The sequence below is a fragment of the Muntiacus reevesi genome, chromosome 19 (assembly GCF_963930625.1).
Source record: "Muntiacus reevesi chromosome 19, mMunRee1.1, whole genome shotgun sequence".
NCBI classification, from domain to species: Eukaryota; Metazoa; Chordata; class Mammalia; order Artiodactyla; family Cervidae; genus Muntiacus; species Muntiacus reevesi.
The window spans coordinates 3,374,811-3,381,032 of record NC_089267.1 but is presented as its reverse complement, the minus strand read 5'-3'; the positions used below and the strand labels follow the sequence as shown (position 1 = coordinate 3,381,032).

The window sequence follows — 6,222 nt, the reverse complement described above, 5'->3', positions numbered from 1 at the left end:
CATTATAGGGGACTGGAATGCAAATGTAGGAAGTCAAGAAACACCTGGAGTAACAGGTAAATTTAGCTTTGGAGTATAGAATGAAGCATGGCACACACTAACAGAATTTTGTCAAGAGACACCACCCTTATGGCAGAAAGTGAAGAACTGAAGAGCTTCTTGATGAAAGTGAAAGAGAAGAGTGAAAAAGTTGACTTAAAGCTCAACATTCAGAAAGCTAAGGTCATGGCATATGGTCCCATCACTTCATGTCAAATAAATGGGGAAACTGGAAACAGTGGCAGACTTTATTTTTTTTGGGCTCCAAAATCACTGCAGATGGTGATTGCAGCCACGAAATTAAAAGACACTTACTCCTTGGAAGGAAAGTTATGACCAACCTAGACAGCATATTAAAAATCAGAGACATTATTTTGCCATCTAGTCAAGGCTATGGTTTTTCCAGTAGTCACATATGGATGTGAGAGTTGGACTATAAAGAAAGCTGAGCACCGAAGAATTGCTTCTTTTGAACTGTGGTGTTGGAGAAGACTCTTTTAAATAATATTTCTTATAATATTTAAATTGAAGTGATTTTATGAAGTGATAGAAAAAAAAATAAAACAAGAGAACTGTCTTTAAAAGTACAGAATCGTGGTCTAATACCATTCCTTGTTAGCTATATATCTTCTGAAATTTTCAGGAAATATAATTAACGCTACTCTAAAATTATTTGTCACAAAATCTCACCAAAAAAATGATGAATACCATGAATTTTATCTTCTCATTTTCCAGTTTATACTTAACACTTTTATGAAGATGATATTTAAAAAATACACACATAACTCTTTCAGTGAAAACTCCTCAGTGTTGTCCCATCTTCCAAGGAGCAGAACATATACTTATTTCTAAGCAGCTGGCTCACTCCTTTGCCTTTGCATGTGTGCATGTAGCTAAGTAGTTTCAGCCATGCCCCAGTTTTTTTGTGACCCTGTGGACCCTAGCCTGCCAGGACCCTCTGTCCATGGTATTCCCAGCATGAACACTGGAGTGGGCTGCCATGCCACATTAATCTTCCCAACTCAGGGACTGAACTTCTGTCTCCTGTGACTCCTGCACTGCAGGAAAATTCTTTATCCCTGAGCCATCAGTGAAGCCCCCTTTACCTTTGAAGAGGATGTTTATTCCAGCAACACTCCAGTATCACTGAAGAAAAGTAACTTTTCTTTAAAGTGTAGATTTTGATCGTGTTATTTTGTCTGCTATTTCAATTCCTTCTAACCTTTCAGATTTCACCTTTAATTCTCCTTCAATTTGAAATCTTCTCAGACTTTACCAGGGAGTTTAAGGAATTTTCCTGTCATATAATTTAGTGAATTTTAGTCATTATAGCAAATTTTATACTTCATTATCAATTTTCTCATGTAAGTATTTCTTTCTGAGATTAAAAATACGTTGAGAGTAGGGTATGCTTATTTTATTCTTTATATTCCCAAACTGACATAAGAGAACAAAATATAGATAAATGATTAATGTCTAAAAGCTTTACACAGTTTTTTTTTAATTTAATTTCATAGCAACCAACGACTTATCTAACTATGAGTTAACATCTTTCTGTAGAAGTTCATCAATCTGCAGAAGTTTAAGAAATAAGTCAATATTGGAACTGAGATTCCAAGTCAGATAGGCTAACTTTAGAGTATAAACTCAGTGGTATTTAGAATTAAGCTTACCTGAGTCTCAACACTGCTGATTACTCAAAGGCAATCTTCTCAATCTAGAAATTAAGATTATGTAAGGATAGGGATATTTTAGTTAGTCTAAGTGCAAATATTATCTCTCTTTTTAAAATTACTTTACTGAGGTTTGAATAGCACACAAAAATCCATCCATAAAACTTGATGTGTCTAGAGATAAGTACAGAGATGAAACTATCAAGCAATCAATGTCATAAACATATCACCCATAAAAGGCCCCTCTAACCTCTTTTTTAAATCCATTTCTTGGTGATAAGAATACAGCATCCTTGGCAAAATTTTAGTTAGATAGTATAGGGTTGTTTACTCCAGGGGCTATGATGTACAATAGATCTCTAGCAATTATTCCTCCTGCATGACTAAAACTCTCTATCTTTGGATTATTACCTCCTCATTTTCCCTTGTACCCAAGTGCCTGACAATGACAATTCTAGTCTCTGCTTCTCTGAAAACATTTATCTTTAAAAAATAAAAATACCTGAATAGGTAGGTTTCTTTGAACAATAACCAGACATTAAATTTATATCACAACTTCAAAGGAAAAAATAAATTGTAAGAGCCAAACAACACTGTAGTTAGACTTCAAAAGTGTTTACTAAATTTAAAAATGCTTAATTTCCAGTGTATGCAAATTGAATATTTTATTTTCCATGCTTTTTAGATAATCCTTTTAATTATAGAATAATGGTGCAATCCTTGTGTTGATCTTAGATATTGTCTTCTTTCTTTATCTTCCCAGTGGTGCTCCATGTTGGTCCATGGGAAGAGCATACATATAAGAACATTCTTGAAAGCAATAAACACTAAAGCAAATTAAACAAAGACAAATTTGTAGGACAACTGGTATTAACAAGCATTACACTGGGTAAGCTGGGCTAAGTGGTCACCTTTTGCAATTTCTCATGAGTTGTCACTACATATGCATGAATCCTCCCAAATCTCATTGCATTTATTTAGTGCCCCTTTTGAAAAGTGAAATCTAAACTCAAATGCTGAAAAACAAGTTTTTACAATCCCTATTATTCTTTCCTAATTTTATCTCATTATCTTCGTACTTAAAAATCCACATTTTTTTCCAATCTCAATACTTCTCCAATAGTAATTATCACACGTGTGACTTCAGATTTTACTATAATTTTTATAGAACCTCATTTTAAAAATCAAAATGGTACTAGGAAAAATGCCCCTCAGAAGCCATGTCACGTTTTCTTTAGCATTGTGTAAATCATAATTGCTACAGTTCTATTTATTTTTTTAACTATGTCTCAAGTCTTAAGAGAGATGACAAGGATGAAGGAGAAGAAGGGGAAGAAGGAGAAAGAAGGAGGAGGATGTAAAGTAAAAGGAGGAGGAAGGGAAGGAGAAGAAGAAAAAAGAGAAGGAAAATCAGAAAGGGGCTATTTTTGAGGTCTATGCCTCAAACAAAGTTTCAATTCCAACATAACTTCCTTAATTTCATAATGTTAAAGGATTACATAAAACCTCAAACTTACACAAGCATATATCCATCATAGAAATATAATTAAGGAAAAAAGGAAAGCAGTGTTGAGGAAGAAAAGAGTGAAGAAAAGGATGGAGGAAGTAAGTGTACTTTTTGAATTATTACTGTTGGAAAATGAGGTCTTCTCTTCTATGGTATTCCTCATAGGGAATAAATAATTTGACAAAACTTTCTATTCTGCTAATATGTACACTCGCTCTTGGTCTCCATTGCAATTATTTAATAGATTTGCTGAGACTCTAATTATCTTAGAAGTCGAGACTCAGATAAAAGGAGGGAAAACTTACCTTCAACAGTATGATGTATCTAAAATCCTAAAAGTAAAACAAAACTCTTCCCTATGGTTGAAAATTAGTTTGGATTGTATAGCTTTTAAACACTTACCATCATGCAAAGAATTGAAAATAGTTTCTCCACTTATTTTTTAAAAGCTTGTAGCACCTCAATGTTCATCGCAGCACTGTTTATAATCGCCAGGACATGGAAGCAACCTAGATGCCCATCAGTGGACGAATGGATAGGAAGCTGTGGTACATATACACAATGGAATATTACTCAGCCATGCATTTGAATCAGTTCTAATGAGATGGATGAAACTGTAGCCCATTATACAGAGTGAAGTAAGCCGGAAAGATAAGCATCAATACAGTATACTAACACACATATACGGAATTTAAAAAGATGGTAATGATAACCCTATATGCAAAACAGAAAAAGAGACACAGATGTACAGAACAGACTTTTGGACTCTGTGGGAGAAGGCGAGGTGGGATGTTCTGAGAGAACAGCATTGAAACAAGTATACTATCAAGGGTGAAACAGATCACCAGCCCAGGTTGGATGCATGAGACAAGTGCTCAGGGCTGGTGCACTGGGAAGACCCAGAGGGATGGAATGGAGAGGGCGGCTGGAGGGGGGATCGGTATGGGGAACACATGTAAATCCATGACTGATTCATGTCAATGTATGGCAAAAATCCACTACAATATTGTAAAGTAATTAGCCTCCAACTAATAAAAATAAATGGAAAAAAAATAATAAAAGCTTGCAGCAGTTTGCCGGCTTATTTTAAAGCAGGGCTTTGTGTATCACCAAAACTGGATATTTCTACATGATTATACTTATTCTAGGTTTTGTTAGCAATGAATAATCAAATGCTTTTAGTTCTTTTGTAGTTCTGTATGGAAGAAAATTCCAATGAGTAATGAAATTGCTATGAGTAATTGAAATGAATGCATTTGTTTGTACATGTCTCATTACATTGACATCTCACAACAACATGACAAAAATATACCCACTTTCACTTGCAAGTAGGACACAGGTTTGATAGGATCTTTGCTTAACAAAATAAGTGCCTCTAATACACACTGAATAATTTTATGGTTTGTTTTTTCTTTCAATTTTTCCATATTCATTATTTTTAGAAATTGATTTCCTGAAGAAAGACTATTAACAGTTTATGTAAAGTTGGAAACAGAAAGAGTGAAGTCACTCAGTCATGTCGACTTTTTGCGGCCCCGTGGACTATAGCCCACCAGGCTCCTCCATCCATGGAATTTTCCAGGCAAGAGTACTGGAGTGGGTTGCTGTTTCCTTCTCCAGGGGATCTTCCTGACCCAGGGATCAAACCCAGGTCTCCCGCATTGCAGGCAGACGCTTTACCTTCTGAGCCACCAGGAATCCCCCCTGGAAACAAAAGGAAGTGTCAGGTCCAGGAGGGCGGGGTTTGCCTCACCCCAGGTCGCCATGACAACCGAGCCTCAGCCTGCTGAGCCGCTGTGTAAAGATTGTCACTTTACTTGCTGGTCCAAGACGGATGTCAAAGAAAGCCGGGGGAGGCCCACTGCATACAATAGCACTGGAGCCGAATACGTGTCATCACGTTGCAGGGTCTCACCCAGTTCTTCAATGTGGATAAACAATGAAAAGCATTTCTTATCAAATCTGTGCAAACTTCAAAACAAAGTCTGGGAAATTTAAGCCAGAGGCACAGGTTCTAACAGAACTTGCACCTCTTTGTCAGATTTACTGCTCAGATGAAGAAGAATATACCATATCTAACTGTGTTAGTGAAGTGGAAGTGAGGTGGAAATGAGGGAAAATATTCTCCATAAACCACCTATTCTTCAAGAGAAGCCATCCACTGAAGGCTACTTTTCAATTGTGTTGCCCAAATTTGAAGACGGTAAAAGCATAACAGAAGGGTTACTGACACAAAAGCAGTATGAAGTCATCAAAGCCACAGCATCTACCTCGTGAGGAGCGAGGACTGAGATGGAGTAAAAAGCCTCCTCATCCCAACCTGGCCTAACAGTCAGTGCGCTAAGGGAGAACAAACATGGGTGAAGCATTCTTCACACCTGACCATCTGCAGGGAGACCCGCTCTTAAAAGCTAACCTAGTTTTCCTTCTTTGTCTTACATAGCAATCCTTGATTCCATTTTGTCTTCAACCTCCCAGATCTGTTTTCTTGCTTTACTCTGACAACTGGCAAGTGAGAGATATTTTTCTGATTATAAATGGAACAAAAGAAAAATACATGTTGAGGAAAATTTGAAAAGACAGAAAGTAAAAATAATTTACCCATCATCCACTAGTAATTTACCCACTAGTAGATAATTTACCCACTAGTAAATACTACCTTTTGAACAAAGAAACAACAAAAAGTTGGAATCAGGATGAAATAATAAAACACTTGTTACCAATAAATGATATATACATGCATATATGTATATATATATATATACATAATATGCATACATATATGCATATATATCAAAGCAAACCAAAGTAAAAATATGATGATTGCTTTCCTACTTTTAAATTTCACTTAATTTTCTTAGAAATCTTTATACATTTAGATTTTTCCCAGAAACAGGTTTGTTTAGTGCTGGGAAATTGATTAATACATTAATTGATTGATTAAATTATCTATCAATTAATTTTTTTAAGTTTCAAAGTTGTGGAGTCTTTAACCTTGATACT

At 35.8% G+C, this 6,222-nt stretch overlaps 1 pseudogene; it reads left to right on the top strand.

Annotated features, from left to right (window-relative positions):
• The first annotated feature begins 4,983 nt into the window (after window positions 1–4,983).
• Window positions 4,984–5,496, top strand: LOC136150942 (protein Abitram pseudogene; annotated as a pseudogene).
• Window positions 5,497–6,222: the final 726 nt, after the last annotated feature.